The sequence below is a fragment of the Podarcis gaigeae genome (assembly GCF_964106915.1).
Source record: "Podarcis gaigeae genome assembly, chromosome: 1".
Classification (NCBI taxonomy): Eukaryota; Metazoa; Chordata; class Lepidosauria; order Squamata; family Lacertidae; genus Podarcis; species Podarcis gaigeae.
In genome coordinates this window covers 14,079,645-14,099,720 of record NC_139678.1, presented here as the reverse complement: position 1 = coordinate 14,099,720, position 20,076 = coordinate 14,079,645, and the positions used below count along the sequence as shown (strand labels likewise).

General features: G+C 46.6%; 1 long non-coding RNA gene across 1 annotated transcript; it reads left to right on the top strand.

The window, feature by feature from the left end:
• The first annotated feature begins 1,001 nt into the window (after positions 1 to 1,001).
• LOC310839477 lies at positions 1,002 to 2,970 on the top strand. Its single transcript, XR_014561539.1, has 2 exons — positions 1,002 to 1,305; positions 1,484 to 2,970. It is a non-coding gene; the product is annotated as an uncharacterized lncRNA (long non-coding RNA).
• The last annotated feature ends 17,106 nt before the right edge of the window (positions 2,971 to 20,076 follow it).

The window sequence follows — 20,076 nt, the reverse complement described above, 5'->3', positions numbered from 1 at the left end:
CAAGAAGATCAAACCTATCCATTCTGAAGGAAATCAGCCCTGAGTGCTCACTGGAAGGACAGATCGTGAAGCTGAGGCTCCAATACTTTGGCCACCTCATGAGAAGAGAAGACTCCCTGGAAAAGACCCTGATGTTGGGAAAGATGGAGGGCACAAGGAGAAGGGGACGATAGAGGACGAGATGGTTGGACAGTGTTCTCGAAGCTACTAACATGAGTTTGACCAAACTGCGGGAGGCAGTGGAAGACAGAAGTGCCTGCGTGCTCTGGTCCATGGGGTCACGAAGAGTTGGACACGACTAAACGACTAAACAACAACAACATAGTTTGTTTTTGTCCTGCTGCAAACCTTAGGTTCTCCCAGGCTTTCTGATAGCTACCTCCCTTGTGTGGGTGTCACGGCGCCGTTTTGGCTACCTGGAGACCCGCACTCTCGCTTTAGCTTCTTCCTGGCAAGGGGAACGTGCGCGGGGAAAGCCCAGGGTGGAGTCTCCCCTTTAAAAAAACCCTCACCTTTTCCCCTCTCTCTCCCCCCCTCCTTATGCTTTAAGGAGCCACCCTCGGCTTCTGCCAAACCTGTTGAGCAGTTGCTCCCCGCCCGGTGACAAAACTTTTCAGCGCGCACCTGGCAGCAGCTGGGGAGGAGGCGGCGGCGGCGGCTGCAGAAACGCGCAGCGGAGAACAGGTTTGACTCTCCCTTTCTCTCTCTGGCTGCTGACGTTTACACCGCCCCAGATGATGATCGCTTGGGGAGAAGAACAACAACAACAACAAAAAAAGGAAAGAAACGAGCCTCGCGCCGACATCATCGCCCAACCAACCCACCCACTTGGCTTGCTGTCGTTGCAAAGGCCGCCTGGAAAAACAGGTCGTGGCAGGGGCGAGGGCCGCATTCTTGACTTCTGCTGCAGGGGACGGCGAAGGAGTGGGGCAGGTATATAAGGCGGGGCAGGTAGAGGTGCCTGAGCGCAGATCGGGACGGAGACGCTGCTGCTGCTACCTGCCTACCTTTCTACCTGCCTCCACCGGGAGACGGCGGCGAGCGAGAAGACAGCGCTGGCCACACACACACACACAGGCACACACACAGAGAAACTTTTACTTTCCTGGCACCTCGTGGCTCCAGCTCCGCTTTGGTCTCCCATGAGGATAATGGCATTTAAGGTGCTCAGTTTGCATCCGTCCTGGGACCCCCGCACGCCCCTCTTGCCTCTCCAGCCCTTCCTAATTACGCAGGAATTGGGCGCAGAGATTTTATTTCCTCCCCCTTTCCAAGGATCTGCTTGGACACCTCGTAAGTGGTTTTGTCTGCAAACCGCGCAACTAGCTTGGGGAGGGGGTGGGAGGGTGAGATCAAAAGGGTATTGTCTTTGGCCTGTCTGTGCTTTCTTTTTTCTTTCTTTCTCCCCCTCTCTCCCCTCTTTTGACTTTGTTGTCTTTTTTCTCTCGCTTTTGTTTTGTCCGGCTTAAGCAGGTCTCCGGAGGATGCAGCAGGCGGGTAGGGACACCAAACGACTCCTCCCGACCCCCCCTCCTCTCCAAATGATATCTAAGCCTGCTGGGTGCAGTGGTTCTTAACAGTTCAACAGTTCTGTAGCATAATTGTGAAATGTTTAGGACCACTTGACCCGGGCGGCCTGAGCATCGCCAGCTGGAAAAGGAGGAGGCGAAAGAACTTGCCCTGTGGACTTCAGGCTGCAGTCACTGGAGGAAGAGTTTCATTTCGAGGGAGGGGGACACACCGACCTGGGAAAGGACACCATCCGACAGCCACCGGCAAAGGCATCCCACTGAACGTGGCGAAGCTGCCCTGGAGATGAGAAATTCAGGACGGGGTTTGGTTTTCTTTTAACCCATCCCTCAAAATTTGTAATCAATGGAGTAAGCGACCAAGCAAAGAAATTGGGCTTTCCTTTCAGATTTAATAGGAAGCGAAGCAAGCGGCACTCAGGGATTAAAAATCAGCTTTAACGGTGTTTTTAAAAAATAAGTTTCCAGTCCTCATGGATGTCAGTTCTATAATATGGAGTAGGATAGGTGTAAGACATTCTATGAGAATAATTCCGCTGGTTAGTAAGTTAGGGGGTGTGACAGGTTGTTGTCAAATGGGTGAGAAATAGAAAGAGTGCGAGATTGGGAGGGGGGAGGGAGAGACGAGATGAGGACAAAAAATCCTGTTGGAACAATTTGGGCTGGCGCAGAGTCGGTGAGCAAGCCGTCAAGTCCCACAGGTAATTCCGGTCTATATCGAAAGGAAGGTGTGTTCGCCTGGGCGTATAGGACCAGTTCCCACACGCACCTTTGTGTGTGCCAACAGATTGGTTCAATGGCTGCCAAAATGAAAGAAGATAAATCATTCTGCGTTTTCAGAATGATGACATTTGCTCCTCCCCTCCCAGTTGCCTCCATGGCAAAAGTCACTAAGACCTCCTTTGGAAGGAAGGAATTTGAGGACTACAGCCTCAAACGCTACTTACCCTAGAACAGTTTCTTGTACGTCAGCCGGTTTCAGTGGAACTGCTTCAGGGTAAGTGTGTGTCAAAGTCTCCCAGGGCACTTGCCTGAGAACATTCCATAGGATTGGAATCCTGCATTCTCGGAGCTGCTAAGTTTATTTAAGCTGCCCTCCGATGATGACCTGATGGTTTGCTCCAGATTGACACCGAAGCCAGTGCAGGATTAGTGTACAGGAGATACACAGCTGCTTAATCATTAATAGCTGAGCCCTAACCATGTTGACACAGGAGTAAGCCCCACTGATTTCTGTGTAATTTGCTTCTAGGTAAGCACCCTTTGAATGGCAACCTTAGGTGAATTGGCTGGCCTGTCCGAAAAACAACAACTGTGGGGAAACCTTTTAAAAATGTGTTTGTGTTGTCAGACGCTAAACTCCACTAATGATTGGGACAGAATATTTAGGATGTATGTTAGAACCAAATGTTTTGCTGCTGATTTCTGGTGCTAAAAACTTTATATTTTATTCTTGTCTGTTTATTTTCTATCACAATTGCATAGTTTAAACAATAACAATTCCCTGAACAAATGCATGAACGTTGTATGAAAGGTAACAACCTTATGACGTGTCTTCTCCCTTGTTTGGGTCCTGTATTTAAAATACAGATATGTAATGATCTTGGCTGTAGAGAATTCACACATGTCCCATTTTAAAAGTGAGTAATGAGAGAATCCAAATTCCCAAAGAAAACTTGCTTATTTCAATTTTCATAGGGGGTAGCTGTGCGAGTCTTTTGCAGCAAGAAGCTACAAAGTAGGTATTGCAGAAACTAACAAATTTATTACAGTACAAGCTGTTGTGGATTACAGTCCACTCCATCAGATTTAGGAAGTATTATCCTGCATTGTAGGTACGTATATACATGGTTGGGTGTTGGGTTGGGGGAGCCTTGTGAACAGCGATGTCAAAAGCAAATGCAATGCAGAAAAATTCAGACAATGGTAACTGTCTTATTAGCAGTGGCCATTCACAAAAAGACCCAGTGATAAAAAAATTCATTAAAAATCTTTTAGATGCCACAAGATTCTTTGTTGCTCTTCTTTATTATAGTGCAATGCCCTGCCAAGTGGGAAGAGAATATTCCTCCCCTCCCTCTGTCCTTCCCGCTTTTTGAGCAGGTGGAAAGGTGTGTCCGGGGGGGGGGGGGACATTCTGCTCACCCCTTGGCAGAAGGCTAAACATGGACAGACTGGCCAAATAGCTTTGCACAGAACGCTGTAGTAAGTTTCCAGTTGATAAATGGTTGTCTGAAGTCATGGGCCTTAAATCAAGGCTTGCACAACTTGTGGCCAACTGAGACAAACACAATCCACTAAACTAACTCCCCTCCCCTTTGCTGCTTATATTGCCTGCCTGGAGCTAAGGGGGGCTGCCAATCACCTGTCAGGACACAATATATATTGCATTTGCTATGGTGACTCGCAATCTGTGCAGTGCCTACTTGAAACTCATGCTGAGAGTTTTCTAAACTTGTAGAATGATCCAGGGCCTGCCAGAGCTTAAATGTGCAGCACAATCCTATGGCTATGTAAATCTTATGTCCCCAATGTGGTTTCTTCCTAGATAAGAATGCAAAGGTTTTCAGCCTTGGAGTGGTTTCAACAACCATTCTGTTTCCCTAGGGGATCTGGAATTCTTTTTTTGTGGGGAGTGGATGATTTCTAACTGAGAGTCTCAGCACCCTCACCAAACTACAATTCCCAGAGTTCTTTGAGAGATAGGTTTGTGTAAATAACGTGCTTTTACCTTAGGAAGTCAGCAAAGATGATGTAAGAGGTTTTTTACTTGCTGGCTGAAATCTCCCCAATAGGGGTGCAATTCTGCATACCATATTTTTCGCTCTATAAGATGCACCAGACCATAAGACGCACCTAGTTTTTGGAGGAGGAAAACAAGAAAAAAAATATTCTGAATCCCAGAAGCCAGAACAGCAAGAGGGATCGCTGCACAGCGAAAGCAGCTGTTCTGGCTTCTGAGATAGCTGCACAGCATGCATTCACTCCATAACACACACACAAATTTTCCTTTACTTTTTGGGAGGGAAAAAGTGAGTCTTATAGAGCAAAAAATACGGTAATTTCCCTGGGAATAATTTCCACTGGAAACAATGGGACTTAATTCTCAGTAAAAATGCAAAAGCTTGCACTATAGAGCATCTTCCAGATAATTATGTACAAGGCTACTCCTTGCAATTCAATGCAGTCTGATGATAAAATCAGGGGGAAGGCAGGGCTAATGGAACTCTGTGCAGGAGCAAAGCAGTATAGGACTACAGCTGAGACCCTATACTCCCTTAACTGGGAGAAATCCTCACTGAAATCGGCGGGAATAACTTCTGCTTTACTTATTTATTTTTGGGAGGGGAATCCACATTTAAGTACAGGTTTTTAAATGTCTTCATGCAAAGTATCGATTTCTAGACACACTTTCACTAAAAATACAGAAATGGTGTCCCAACATTTGGAGAAGTATGAAATTCAGTGAGTGGTTGCCTATTTCACGATGTGATAATTTTATGTAACAATTTTCTTGTACGCTGCCATTTTTAAATAAATAAATAAATACATTCCAACACCCACATGACTCTCAAAGACTTAATTCCCTTCAAGTCACTGGGCATAGTCCTCAAGCTACTTTCATCAAAGCAGGTTGAATTGAAGCCGGTGGAATGATTCCTCAGTAAGCAATTTTAACTGTGCCAGCTTAATAGTTGCTGAATGGAAGCCCTGCTTGCCCAAGGAGTACTCAGGAGTGCACTTTAAGGCTCCCCGTTGTTCCTTCGCAGTCATTTCCTTACCTTACAATCATGTTCGGGATGAGCGGATCTGTTCATTTCAATTTCTTTCTGTTCCTCCAGCCTTTAGCTCCATTTCCCACATTTCCACATTGGTTTGTGATTTATTTATTTTTATTTATTTTTTTTTTTTTTTAATAAAATTTTTATTAGGGGTTTTTACATAATAAAGTACAAAGATAAACAACCTTTCTTTTATCTCAACAGAGTTTCATAACTTCTTTGGACTTCCTCACATCTCCCGTAGTGCAGGCCCAAAATCCGTCCCTTTCCTCCTTGTCCCTTTCCTCCTTTGATCTCAACGTAATCAAACAGTCTCTGGGCTTTTCTCTCTTTGTGATTTATTTATTTTTAAAGTAGCTCTTATTAAAATTCACCAGCCTTTTAGTGCACAATTCTCCTAAAATGCACGTCTCCTAAAATGCATGTTATGTATGCAATTTCCTAGAATATACACATTTGCAAAGCAATGTATCCCAATGCAGTACCTTTCTACACGCTATTTTCATGAATTCATGCATTTTAACACTTTTTTTTAACCTTAGCACGTGCATTTGTGCACACGTTACCTGACTTGAAAACTGCAAGGCAAATTTTAGAGAAGTGTGCATTTCAAATGATGTTTCAAAAGTGCAGATTAGGTAGATTTGCCTAGAATATGAACTGAATTGAATTTCTGCCCTATAGCTACGTCATATGATGTCAGGTATCAGGCAGTGGCTGTGGCCCCTGTGGCTGTGGCCCCTGTGGAACCCTTGCCAGGACTAATTTGGCTTGGAAGCTGGGGGTACATGGATATAGGATTCCCCATCTCCTCTCCTCCTCCTCCTCCTCCTCTTTTTCATTTGCAATATACTTTTTTAAAGGAATAAAAACATTCCTTTATCCTGCCTAAGAGATATTAACTTACACAACCGATCTGTTGGCCTCCATCTGCCTTGCGAGACAGTGGAGGACTGCACCTTTTGGGGGTGAAGTCAAATTGTTGGAAGCTTGCAGCACCTGCTGTGGCTGTAGAGACCGATGCAGGAGAGACATGTTTTGTTGCAGCTGGGCAGATGAAGGCTTCTGGCAGATCATTACTGAAAATATACATGCTCCACATTTTAATGCAAAAGCGGCAAATATCTTTGCTAAGACTTGGTCATAAACCTGCAACGGTTAAGCGCTTGGGGCAGGGAGGTGGGTCCCCTTTGATTTCAGTAGGAAAGCATAAGCACTTAGCTGGATCATGCCCATGAAGTGTCTATGGATCTTTAAATTTTGTAGATATAAAGGAACGCTTTGTTGATAGAATCATAGATTTGTAGAGTGGGAAGCCACCACGAGGCTCATCAATGATAATAATAATAATAATAATAATAATAATAATAATAATAATAATAATAAATTTATTCCCCGCCCATCTGGCTGAGTTTCCCCAGCCACTCTGGGCAGCTTCCAATCGAGTGTTAAAAACAATACAGCAATCTAGTCTAAAACCCTGAAATGCAGGAATCTTTTGCCCAACACAGGGCTCAAACTCACAATCCTGGGATTAAGAGCCTCATGCTCTACAGACTGAGTCACAAAGTGAATACCAAGAGTAAAGTGTGTGAACAAATCCAAGTCAGCAGCCTGGTTTCCCCAAAAGCATTTTTCCCCTCCTAAAAGACCTGTGCCAGCTGGTCTGGAAGATCACGATGTCTGTGGAACAGGCTGCTTGGAACAGGTCATGCCACTACGCTGTCTCACATCAAAAACAGGTTAGGTGAGGTTAACAATGGCATAATGAGTTTAATTTTGCTGGGAGTCACCATAGGGTGGCCCGCTAGCTGTATTTTCTCAAGCTCTGTAGCAGGCTGAAACAAGCCCAGTGAAATTGAGGAAAACACACAGCAGTTTTTCCCTTCTTTTCCAGGGGTTTGGCAAAGAGAAAGACGCACATGTTAGCATTCCTGACAGCTTCTTAATTGTCCATGATGAAAACATGGAAATGATCTTGCATGGGAAAGAGGAGAGGAGGAATCGGCCCGCTTCAAGAATCTCACAACCTTGCTGATTTCTTAATACAGTGGCTGTCCCCGAGTGCCTCCTAGGTTGGTTAATTAATTACGCTCCTAACTTCTGAGAGCTACACAGAGATTGAAACATCTCTGCTTGCAGGCTTACAGTCTAATAGATATGATGCAAAAGTGGCGGGCGGGGGGGGGGGGGAGGAAGAAAATGGAGAAATGCTTTAATCTAGTTACTAATTCTTACCCATTATATAATAGTTAAAATGACCAGACAGGGTGGCACCTTTGCATGCAGCATATCCCAGGTTCAGTCCCTGACATCTTCATTTCGGCTGAGAATATCCCATGTCTGAAATTTAGGAGAGCTGCTGTCTGTCAATGTCAGAACATGGAGCCATGTTCTGATCTGATATAAGGCAGCTTCGCATGCTCCCTATGGAGGGAGACAGTCCTGGGTGGGGACAGGGGTGGATGAAGGGGGGTGCGGTGGGGGCGGACCGCCCCAGGTGTCTTCGCTGAGGGAGTGACATTTGGCGTGCTGCCTATCTGCGACTCCCAAGCCTACCCCAAGCTGTCGGGGGAAAGGGGGAGCTGCACCGCTTTGCTGGCAGCATTCCCCATTTCCCCCTTCGTTTTGACAGTGTGATGGCCTGGCATTCGGACTCGGATGCTGAACCTGAGGGATCCCAGCCTGCACAGGATTCCCCGCCTCCAGAACCAGCTGAGCCGGGGCTGGGGCCTGAGCCTGAAGGGTCCTCACCCGTGCTGGATTCTCAGGTGCAGGCACCAGCTGAGTTTGCTCTGGCTCCTGAGGTGATGGAGGACCCATTGCCTGCAGGTGCTCCACTCTCAGCCCCGTCAGGGGAAGAGGAGGTTGCCTCTGGGTCCAGTAACCCTCCAGCCTCTCCTGAGCTGCAGAGGCTCAGGGCAGAGAGGCGGAGGGAACTAAGTTCCCGCAGGAGGAGGCGAGTCACCAGAGGATCGGGGCCGCCCTATGCCTGGGGGCAGATAAAAGCCGGCCAGCCCCAGTTCCAAGTTGCGGGAGCAACATTGTTGGTTGCTAGTTCCTGCCTGAACCCTGTCCTGCTTTTCTGCCAGAGCTCCTGACTCGCCCTGGCTCCCTGCTTGCATGCCTGTTCCTGACTTTGCCCGACTCCCTGCCCTGCACCCAGCTTCAGCTACTACGGACTGCCTCCATCTTGCACCTTTGACCACGGACCGGACTTGGACCTCGCCTCTTGGGAAACCCACGGGACCAGCACAGACAGCTTGGGAGAGGCTTGGGAGTTGTGGGTGGGCGGCATGCCGAAGGCCCGCCATGGGTGGCTTGCTTCACCCCTGGCTGCAGGGCACGTGCACCGCTTCGTGCACCCGAGTGGCTATTCCACGCCTGGGAGGGCACCCTCTGCCCCCTGCCCCCCTCAGTAGTGCGCCCGCCCTGGGTAGCGTGGGAATATGCTCCGCTGCTGGGTGGGGAGGAGCCAAGTGGCAGCTGAATGGATGCTGCTGTTTAGGGCCGGTCCTACCATTGGGTCACGGGAAGCAGCTGCTTCAGGTGGCAGGTGCTGGTTGACTGGAAGAGTCGCAAGGTGCTGGCAGACAGAGTTATGTCTAGCGCTAACCCTGCCCTTCATTCCCTGTTGCCCTGTTTACTCCCAAGAACAGCAGAAAGTGGGTTCATTGTACATGGAATGAATGGATTGCGCACCATTTTGTCCCTTGCCTCAGGTAGCAAAATGTCTTGGTCAGGTCTTGCTTCTTCCTCTCCTTCTTCAGCACGCGGCCGGATGGAATGGTTACTACCCACATGTCAAAAGCAACACCTTGCACCCAAGTGAAACACAGAAGATGTGAAGTCCTCTCCTCTCTCAAGTTGTGCTTGATGGTGATCTGTAAACCATCACTGAAATATTCCCACCCAACTCTGACCCACTACCAGCTCTTACTGTTTCAACATCTGGTACTTCTCCAGCACTGGTTGTTGTTTTTTGTTTGTGTGTGTGTGTGTTTGAATTATCACACCCCCTCCTACAAACAAAACAAAACACAAAGCCTTGACAGTATGAGAAGCAGCTTTAAAAGCACAGAGGGTGCTAAAATTAGAAATAATTCTCTGACGTTTTTATGGCAGCCCTACGTGAAGAGTTTTCCTTTCCTCTTCCATAAGCGGTTTAACCTTCACGGCATCATAAAGTAGATCTGGAGTCTTTGGGATGACAAGGAGAAATAAATCTAAAAATAATGTTTAGTTACCACATTTCATGCACTGGACAGCTTTAGGGATGGGGTGGGGGGAAACCCCTCATTAAATGTTACATGTTGCAGTCACATGTCCAATGTGTTAAGATCTTTTTCAATTTCTTTTTTTTTTAAGGTAAAGGTAAAGGTACCCCTGCCCGTACGGGCCAGTCTTGACAGACTCTGGGGTTGTGCGCCCATCTCACTTAAGAGGCCAGGGGCCAGCGCTGTCCGGAGACACTTCCGGGTCACGTGGCCAGCGTGACATCGCTGCTCTGGCGAGCCAGAGCCGCACACGGAAACGCCGTTTACCTTCCCGCTGGTAAGCGGTCCCTATTTATCTACTTGCACCCGGAGATGCTTTCGAACTGCTAGGTTGGCAGGCGCTGGGACCGAGCAGCGGGAGCGCACCCCGCCGCAGGGATTCGAACCGCCGACCTTTCGATCGGCAAGTCCTAGGCGCTGAGGCTTTAACCCACAGCGCCACCTGCGTCCCTTTTTTTTTTTAGGATGGACTAAAACCAATTTGCCATCAACTGTTTAATGAATTAATAGCCTTGTTGATGATAATGGCAGCTTTGCCCATGCATGTCTACAAGACCGACTGGGGATAGAAGAGAACTTAAGAACCTCCCTGTTGCAACAATCTGGAGATCTGAGGCATTAGACCTTTGAGCAATGGCACACTCCCCTCCGGAGGTTTCCAGCAACTGGTATTCAGAAGTATATTGCCTCCTGCTGTGGAGTGGAGTTAGTCCGCCATCTTATTTCCAGCAGCGACCAACCAAATGCCTAAAGGAATCCCACAAGCCCTCTCCCGTAGTTGCTCCTGAGAGGGAGGTAGTCCATTTGAGAAGGACTGGAAGCCAACTCCTATGGACTGAGGTCTCTTTGGCCTCCCCATAAAATAATTGAGCCCCCTCCCCAGTTAATGGGCATTGCCATTCAAATGGTATGTGTGTGCCGCGTCTTGGGATCTGTAAAGTGGGGTAGTGCTTACCTGGACCCCCAACATTTTATTCAAGTTGGCACCCCTGCTGCCTCTGAACCTAGAGAGGGTTTCCCAAACTTTGGTCTCTGGCTATTTCTGGACTACAGTTCCCATCATCCCTGGCCACTGGTCCTGCTAGCTAGGGATGGTGGGAGTTGTAGTCCAACAACAGGTGGAGATTCAAGTTTGGGAAACCTTGACCTAGAGCAAGAGTAGTTTACATGGCCTACAATTCCCATCAGCCACCTTGAGTCCCATCAGGGGGGAAAAGCAATGCATTGTTGACACCTGTCTGTTAACAGGTGAGACAATGGAGGAGTGTGCCTTTGGGGGTGAAGTCAAACTGTTGGAAGGTTGCAGTGCCTCCTGTGGCTGTAGAGACCGATGCCGGAGAGACATGTTTTGTTGCAGCCGGGGCAGATGACGGAGCCCATTCGTGTTGCTGCAGATGCACCATGGCCTTTCACCTCTCTGGGCTCCTCCCAGCAGACATTCCTCTTCTGGTCACTCATGCGGATACACAACTCGGCTGTCTGTTTCCAGGCAATGCGGTTGTCTGCAAGGGATTCCCACACAGTGGGGTTAATGTTGCCCGCATTCACCTTTTGTAAAAAGATTGCATACGGAAAGTAGTTGGGCAATGGTGACTGAAAGAGCACATGGATTGAAGACTGACACGATGTTTTTCATGGCTCGATAATTACTGAAGGAAACCTCTTTATGGGTCCGTGGAGTCACATTTGTGAGATAAAACTGATATCACAGAAACCAAAATTAATGGAGCGCCATTGTATTATCTCCTAAAATTACAGGCTTGTGTATCAGTGTTCCACCTGACACCAGGCCAGATGCGCTAGGTTGACTTTGCATTGGGCAAGGACTGAGAGTCCCAAACACCTCGTAAAATCCCGACATGTCTTCAGAGAGTAGCTTATAAAGTGGCTTGCATTCCTTACAAATTGATGAGCTAGGTATCTCACCAGAGAAATGGGAACACCCACAGACTCAAAGTCAAAAACTGGAATATGTAGAAGGCAATTGTTTAGAAAATGGGCAGCATCTTTCTTAACAATGAATTCTGAAGAGTAGTAAGTCCTGTTCTAATTGTATATTCCAATTCCTAACTACTAACCAACATATTTGACTATAGCTTAAGCTGCTATGTCATGTATACTTTGTTGTTTAGTCGTTTAGTCGTGTCCGACTCTTCGTGACCCCATGGACCAGGGCACGCCAGGCACTCCTGTCTTCCACTGCCTCCCGCAGTTTGGTCAAACTCCTGCTGGTAACTTCGAGAACACTGTCCAACCATCTCGTCCTCTGTCGTCCCCTTCTCCTTGTGCCCTCTGTCTTTCCCAACATCAGGGTCTTTTCCAAGGTGAAGTGGCAAGGTGAAGTGACTGCCTTGGGCGGCAGGATCCACAAGGGCAGCAAATTGTCACAAAATAGCCAGCAAACCTTTGGGTCCACCAGAGCTCTTCATCAGGCCCCATGTTAAGCAAAGGAGCGTGGAGGAAAGGCTTGGAACTGAAGCCACAGTGTCTAAAAATTGGTCAAAATTTCATTTTTGTTGTGTAATCTTAAGAAGGGGCATGGCTATCCAGGGTGGAGAGTTGTCTGTCCAGCTATGAGAGTTGTTAAGAACAGTGTTTAAGTTTCGGAATTTACCATTGAGCTACTAATTTGGTTTTTTTTTTTTTTTTTGAAAGCATAGGCATAGAGCAATGGTTCTCAAACTTTTTTAAAAATCAGGGCCACACTTTCAGAATTTGCTCGCACCACAATTCAATCCTGTCTGTCTATCTCTACTCATGGATAAGCCCCACTGAGTTCAATGGGAATAAGAGTCAAACTGCATAGCATGTTTGAACCTGGATAGCTCAGTTGGTTAGAGCATGGTGCTGATAGCGTCAGGGTTGCAGGTTGGATCCCTGTGTGGGACAGGTGCTACCTCAGGTTACATACGCTTCAGGTTACAGACTCTGCTAACCCAGAAATAGTACCTTGGATTAAGAACTTTGCTTCAGGATGAGAACAGAAATTGGGTGGCAGTCATGCAGCGGTGGCAGCAGGAGGCCCCATTAAGTAAAGTGGTGCTTCACGTTAAGAACAATTTCAGGTTAAGAACGGACCTCCGGAACGAATTAAGTACTTAACCTGAGTTACCACTTTGCTTTGCAAAGCACAAGTGAGGATTGTCCTCGGTATTATTTGACGCTCTTGTTGTCATTTTGAAAAAGATAGCTATCCGCATTCTGCAAATAAAAAATATATATTTTGATATCATGCTTTACTATAGTATTGTCAGGGAACTGCCATCGGAGCTAGAGGTGGAGGCAAGGCTCCAAAGCGATGCTGGAGAAGGGCCCAGCAGGGAGAGAGGCAGCTCATTGGCTGGGGAAGGAAATCAGCGTAACACCAGGGGTAAAGGGGGGCAGATGGGGGAATCGGCGAGGGGGCTCCAGGATTCCTCGCTGGAGACCAGCGGGGAGAGCATGGGTTCTCCGCTGCCCACACCCACCCTGCGCAAAAGACTTCCGCGCAGGGAGAGTAGGCGGAGACTTGGAGTCAAAGAACTTCTTTGCTGGAAGAGGTTCAAGAAACGCCCACTGACGGATTCTGCCAGCGACTGAAACAGCCACGGAGTGAAGGGCTGTCCAGACAGAAAGGCTTTAACCAGGTAACCTAGCCAGGAGCGGCGGCAACCTACGCACGAGCAACCCCTATAACCATTACAAGTATGCTGAAATGTTTCAATGCGTCTTTGATTGTCCTTGAATCATCCTACCAAACCTGCCTTCATCTCCTGCGACACCCTTTGAGAACCACTAGTATAGAACATACTTAGAGCACCATTTACCAAAAATACAGTCTACATGAGGGATGGGGCAACTTGTGGCTCTCCAGATGTTGATGGACTCCATCACTCACCATCCCTGCCCGTTGGCCATGATGTTGGCTGGGGATGATGGGAGCTGGAATATAATAACATCTGGAAGGCTTCAGCTCAGTTGGTTAGAGTGTGGTGCTTATAACACCAAGGTTGCAGGTTGGATCCCCATATGGGACAGCTGCATATTCCTGCATTGCAGGGGGTTGGACTAGATGACCCCTGTGGGTCCCTTCCAACTCTACAATTCTATGATTTTGGATTCCAACTTAATTCTGTGCAGTCAACCACCAACTCTGGAATAGGAATAGAAGGTACTCCACCCATTCTGCAATATCAGAAACACTTAGACATGTTTGATGCATTACTGTATTTTAATATTTTGTTGGAAGCCACCCAGAGTGGCTGGGGAAGCCCAGCCGGATGGGCAGGGTATAAATAATAAATTATTATAATATTATTATTAGACATCCCTCCCTCCCTCCCTCCCTCCCTCCCTCCCTCATTCAGTTATGCATCTGAAGCTATCTACAGACAACCTTTCCATCCTAAAAATACGTGTATATAATATAGACAATTCAAGGTCAGTTAAAACAAAAGCTACTTAACGTATCTCATTCCAACCTCCCCCCCACCCGCTCGACACCCGTTTTTGGCTGCATAGCGCCACCTGCTGATAACTGAGGGTTAGATACACCACAGTGGACTGAAGGAGCCTTGCATTTGCTTTTCCTTCTCTGTTGAATCTTCCCTTGGAAGGAACTGGAAGTTTTCCTGCCCAGCTTTCCAAATTAGCAGCAATGATGAGACAAAAGAAACTTCCTTGCTGCAAATCCTTGACTCTTGCTTTTGAAGAAATTGCATAATGCACATTTTTATTTACTTGTTGCAATTTCATAGAATCATAGAATTGTAGAGTTGGAAGCTCTGTAATATCAAGCAGCAATAAGGGAAAGTAGGAACGCATCTAGGAAGTCAACTTTTGGGGGGAAATTGTATTAGATGTGATGTAATTTGACATCGATTTGTCAAAAATTTGGAAAACTAATAAATATTATTTGGCAAAAAAAAAGAAAGACCATCTTGTCCAATGCTCTGCAATGCAGCAATATGCAGCTGACCCATATGGTGATTGAACCCACACCCTTGACATTGTCAGCACTATGCTCTAATCAACTGTCAAGCACTATATAAATTTTATAAAATAAATATACTAGAGGTTAAGAACACAGGAAGAGTCCTACTGGACCAAGCCAATGGCCCATCTAGTCCAGAATCCTCTTCCACAGTGGCCAGCCAGGTGCCTGTAGGAAACTCGAACGCAGGACCCAAGCACAAGAGCACCCTGCCATCTTCCAGCAACTGGTATTCAGAAGCGTTAAGTGTGGTAGCCTGGCTTCCTGAAGAATAATGTAGCTGCCTATCTGGATTTTGACCTTTAATTTAAAAACAGAGAAATGTCATCTTGCTAGCCTATAAGGAAAAACACAGATGCAGTAATCTGCCTATCTGCTCACGGATATAATTCAATCACTTTAAACATATTGAATTGCCTGTATTTATGCTCTGGCTGTTCTGCAATGATTCCCTGCCTGCTTCGGCTCTCAAAACATTTAGCAACGAAGGAAGCTGCCTTATATGGAGGGAGGCAACTGGTCCATCTCGCTCAGTATGGTCTACACGGACTGGCAGCAGCTCTCCGGGATTTCAATCAGGGGTCTTTCCTGGTCCAACTTGGAGATACCAGAGATTAAATATGCATCTTTCTGCATGTAAAGCAGAGACTCTACCACTGACCTATGGCCCATCCTTTAAATCTGCATCCCTTACCCTGCTTAAAGGTAAAGGGACCCCTGACCATTAGGTCCAGTCGTGGCCAACTCTGGGGTTGCAGCGCTCATCTCGTTTTATTGGCCGAGGGAGCCGGCGAACAGCTTCTGGGTCATGTGGCCAGCATGACTAAGCTGCTTCTGGCAAACCAGAGCAGCGCACGGAAACGCCGTTTACCTTCCCACCGAAGTGGTACCTATTTATCTACTTGCACTTTGACGTGCTTTCGAACTGCTAGGTTGGCAGGAGCAGGGACCGAGCAATGGGAGCTCACCCAGTCGCAGGGATTTGAACCGCCGACCTTCTGATCGGCAAGTCTTAGGCTCTGTGGTTTAACCCACAGTGCCACCCGCATCCCTTACCCTGCTTACAGGCTTGCTAAAACCCTTGTAACACAGAGGGTGGTTGGTCTATCCAAGGGGAAGAGAAGAAAACACACACAAGCACATGCATGCGCACAAACACACTTCATCCTTTTATGAGTCAGTCGGCAGTGCATTTTTCCTTTTGCGTTGGGAAGTGCCTTATACCAAGGGTACACTCTTCTTCCATCTAGCTTAGTATCATCAACACTGACTGGCAAATTTTCCCCAGGATTTTCAGGTGGTGGTTTCTCCCAGCACTACCTGGACATGCCAAGAGTTGAACCCAAGGCCTTCCGCATGCAGTGCAGATGCTCAATCACACCTCATGCTTTCGCCGAGATTCCTGCATTGCAGGGGGTTGGACTAGATGATCCTTGGGGTTCCTTTACGATTCTATGAACCTGGCCTTATTTCAGACATAGGATATCCTTTTCTTTTGAGCTGGGCATGGGGGTGTATGATCCACTGGGAAGCCTTCTAATTATTGCATTCTGCTTAGGTTTGCCAATGCCCTAATGGGCTAGATCAAGGCTGTGCCCAGTTGGGAATGTAAGAAAGTGAAAAGCTTCTGGGAAATGATATATAATGAGATGAAAAAGATGTTGAAATATACATTTATAACCCCCCCCCCCAGAAGTATTTCTACTTGGCATTGTAGGGGAGGATATTAATAGACTGGATAATAAACTGTTTTTATATGCAATAACGGCAGCAAGAGTACTATTGGCACAGGAATGGAAGCAAGAAGAATTACCGACGAAAGAGGAATGGCAGACAAAATTAATGGACTATGCAGAATTAGACAAGATGACAGGAAGGATTCGAAACCTGCGGGATCAGAGATTCTCAGAGGACTGAAGTAAATATGTGAACTATCTGGAAAGCAATTGTAACCAACAGATTACGCTAATAGGATTGCAAGAAGTTTTGTAAGAAGGGCTATGTGAAATATTGCAGAGAAAAGTATGAAGAGAACTATTAGTGAAGGACTATTAAAAGTAATAGTGAAATTAAGGAAATGCAGATTAAGTGATAAAGATTGAAAAATCTTCAGATGTGGTTGATGGAAGTCCAAAACACTGAATAAGATGAGAAAATATGTTGTATGGTGTGTTTTTTTTTGGAAAATTCATGGAAAAATCAATAAAAATATATATTTTTTAAAAAAATCTGTCCAGTTTCAAGGATTTGATTTAGGACCAAAAAAATGGCAACTCCCAGCATGTGCTCAGCTGTTCTACACTCTTCTCGCTCGGCCAGTTATGTAAACGACCAACCCCATGTCGGACGCAGATAAGTAATTGATTGTCTGTAATAATTCTGTCGTGCTCTGCTCTCTCTGGGTTATGGGGGTCGAATGGCTGTTGTGTCATTAAATTCTCCAGCTGATTATGGGGGTGGGATTTCCTCCACGGCCCCGATCGATTCCCTCAAGGGCGGCAGCTGCAGGAGCAGCGCCGAAAAACCTGTGGAGCTGTCCAAAGTCCTGAAGACGCCTGCATGAGAGCGTGGAGCTATTTCCCGAGAGCAGCCAGTAGGGGGCAGCACTGAAACACACACTATCCTTCCCACTATTTCTGTGATATGGTCAGTTTTATATGGGGAGCAAGAGACGCAAAGAAATGGTCATATAATTATGTAGATAGTTGATCAAGCACCCATTTTGAGACATCACTTTTTAAAATGGTTGTGGAGCTCCCACATCCTCTTTTGGTGTTATCCCATTCTATCATCACAGTGACATCTGTATCATTCTGCTTCTTCTAAGCAGTCAACATTTTGATCAATCAGCCCCTGGGGATTTAGCTGGATGACCCAACACTATTGCACCAGGAAGCGGAGATTTTTGTAGCATTTGTCTGGAGAAATTGTCAAAGTTTGATTGCCTTGCCTTGCCTGGGATAGGTAAGGCCTGTGTGCCCATCAATGGTCAGTGTTAGTCCAGTCCTCGGTTTATTGTAGTGCTTGAGGACAAATCAGGGCTAGCTAGCATAGTCCCCTCCAGATTTCATTGGACTACAACACCCATCATCCCTGGCCATTGGTCATACCGGCTGGGGCTGATTGGAGTTGTAGTCCAAAAAGATCTGGAGGATAAGACAAGCTCAGAACTATCAGAACTTCAAGGACTCTGGAAATCCTTGCTTTTTGCTCTCACCTGTCCTTCCAGGTTGCAGCACAAAGGCAATTCGATCAGAGGTAATTTCAGTGTCATTTGACTGCAGAGGGTTTTTTTTAAATTGCAGAAGAGGGAGAACAGAAACCCAGCGCCTTTTTAGGAGGCGTAACATTTGCAGGAGAAGGCAGTGGAGCAGCCAAGCGTGCGAGGCACTCAGGCAAGCGAGCGAGGGTTAAACTGGCATGATTAGGGTGACAAGAAATTAAATGGAAGCTCGTGGATCACAAATGGCCTCTCTCTTTATGACTTGCAAATTAGATGGAAATTAGAAGCGCCACAACGCAGAGATCCCCGTGCCTCCCTGCCATGGACAACTGAGCAAAAGATTGCCAGCAACTGTCTTTCATTAGGGCAACTGTCAAGGCCTGCTTTCCCCTGACCTTCACCAACGGACTGAAGCAGGGATTTTTCAATTTGTTGCCCATGACATCGAAGCCTGGCGAGTCAAAAATCCTTTGCATTTGAATGCTCCTGGAGAATGAGGTCCACATTATCCCCTAATCGCCAATACCTAGCTTGGAAAACTGACCTCAGAGCCTCTGCTGGTTTAGGTGAAATTCATAACTCTGTGGTGAAACTCCTAGTTAAGTGCTTTGCATGCAGAAGATTGTAACTGTTGCATTTGTCTTTCTAACTCTGCATTATATTGTTGTCATGCACCCTGGGAACTTATGGTGATGGGCGGGTAAAATATCTTATTGTTGTAGGTTTGGTGGGGGGACAGCTTTCACACCTGTGATCCTGTATCCTAGGCTACTTGGGAAGGAAGGGCAGGATATAAATTCTAACAATACGAGGATCTGTGAGGTTAGAATCTGCTGAATTGGCCAGGCCAGTTTCTTTGTAAGATAATGGCCTTAGCTGGCCAGTTAAGTACCACCATTTATGTGTTCAAATACGTTTTCCTGCTGCCATAAATGGGGGCAACTTTCCTCACCCTCCACACCTAGTCGGAAGCAACATCTCCTTGCAAGGTACAACAGAATTTGGTTGTGAGTTTTGGTAAGCCAGGGAGACAGAGGCTTGTCTCTCACTGTGCTGGACACAAAACTGTGACTTGGGCTTCCTTGCTAACCCAAGAAGGAAGCAAGATCTGTCTGAGTGTTATTATTATCAATATGTTGTTCTTCTTCTTGTTGTTGTTATTTCAAAAGATCCCAGGGCGGTGTACAATGTTAAAAACACATTACAGTACATCAGTTATTGTTGTTGCTCTTTAGTCGTTTAGTCATGTCCGACTCTTTGTGACCCCATGGACCAGAGCACACCAGGCACTCCTGTCTTCCACTGCCTCCCACAGTTTGGTCAAACTCATGCTGGTAGCGTCGAGAACACTATCCAACCATCTCGTCCTCTGTCGTCCCCTTCTCCTTGTGCCCTCAATCTTTCCCAACATCAGGGTCTTTTCCAGGGAGTCTTCTCATGAGGTGGCCAAAGTATTGGAGCCTCAGCTTCAGGATCTGTCCTTCCAGTGAGCACTCAGGGCTGATTTCCTTAAGAATGGATAGGTTGGATCTTCTTGCAGTCCATGGGACTCTCAAGAGTCTCCTCCAGCACCATAATTCAAAAGCATCAATTATTCAGCAATCAGCCTTCTTTATGGTCCAGCTCTCACTTCCATACATCACTACTGGGAAAACCATGGCTTTAACTATATAGACCTTTGTTGGCAAGGTGATGTCTCTGCTTTTTAAGATGCTGTCTAGGTTTGTCATTGCTTTTCTCCCAAGAAGCAGGTGTCTTTTAATTTCGTGGCTGCTGTCACCATTGGCAGTGATCATGGAGCCCAAGAAAGTAAAATCTCTCACTGCCTCCCTTTCTTCCCCTTCTATTTGCCAGGAGGTGATGGGACCAGTGGCCATAAACTCTCTTTTTGTTGATGTTGAGCTTCAGACCATATTTTGCACTCTCCTCTTTCACCCTCATTAAAAGGTTCTTTAATTCCTCCTCACTTTCTGCCATCAATTATAAAAACATAATAAAAAGCATGCTGAAAGACAGCCTAATAATAAAGTAGTCATTATAATAGCAGTCCTCTCCCCTACACTTTCACAGGCTGTAGATTATTTAATAGCCATAGGCCTGGGTAAAGAGGAATGTTTTTGCCTGGCATCTAAAGACAGGTAATGATGGTGCCAGGTGAGCCTCTCTGGGGAAAGCATTCCACAACCAGGGAGCCACCACAGAAAAGGCCCGTTTTATAGTTGCCACCCTCTGAATCTCTCTGGGATGAGGGACATAGAGAAGGGCCTCAGATGACTAGCGCAGGGTCTGGGTT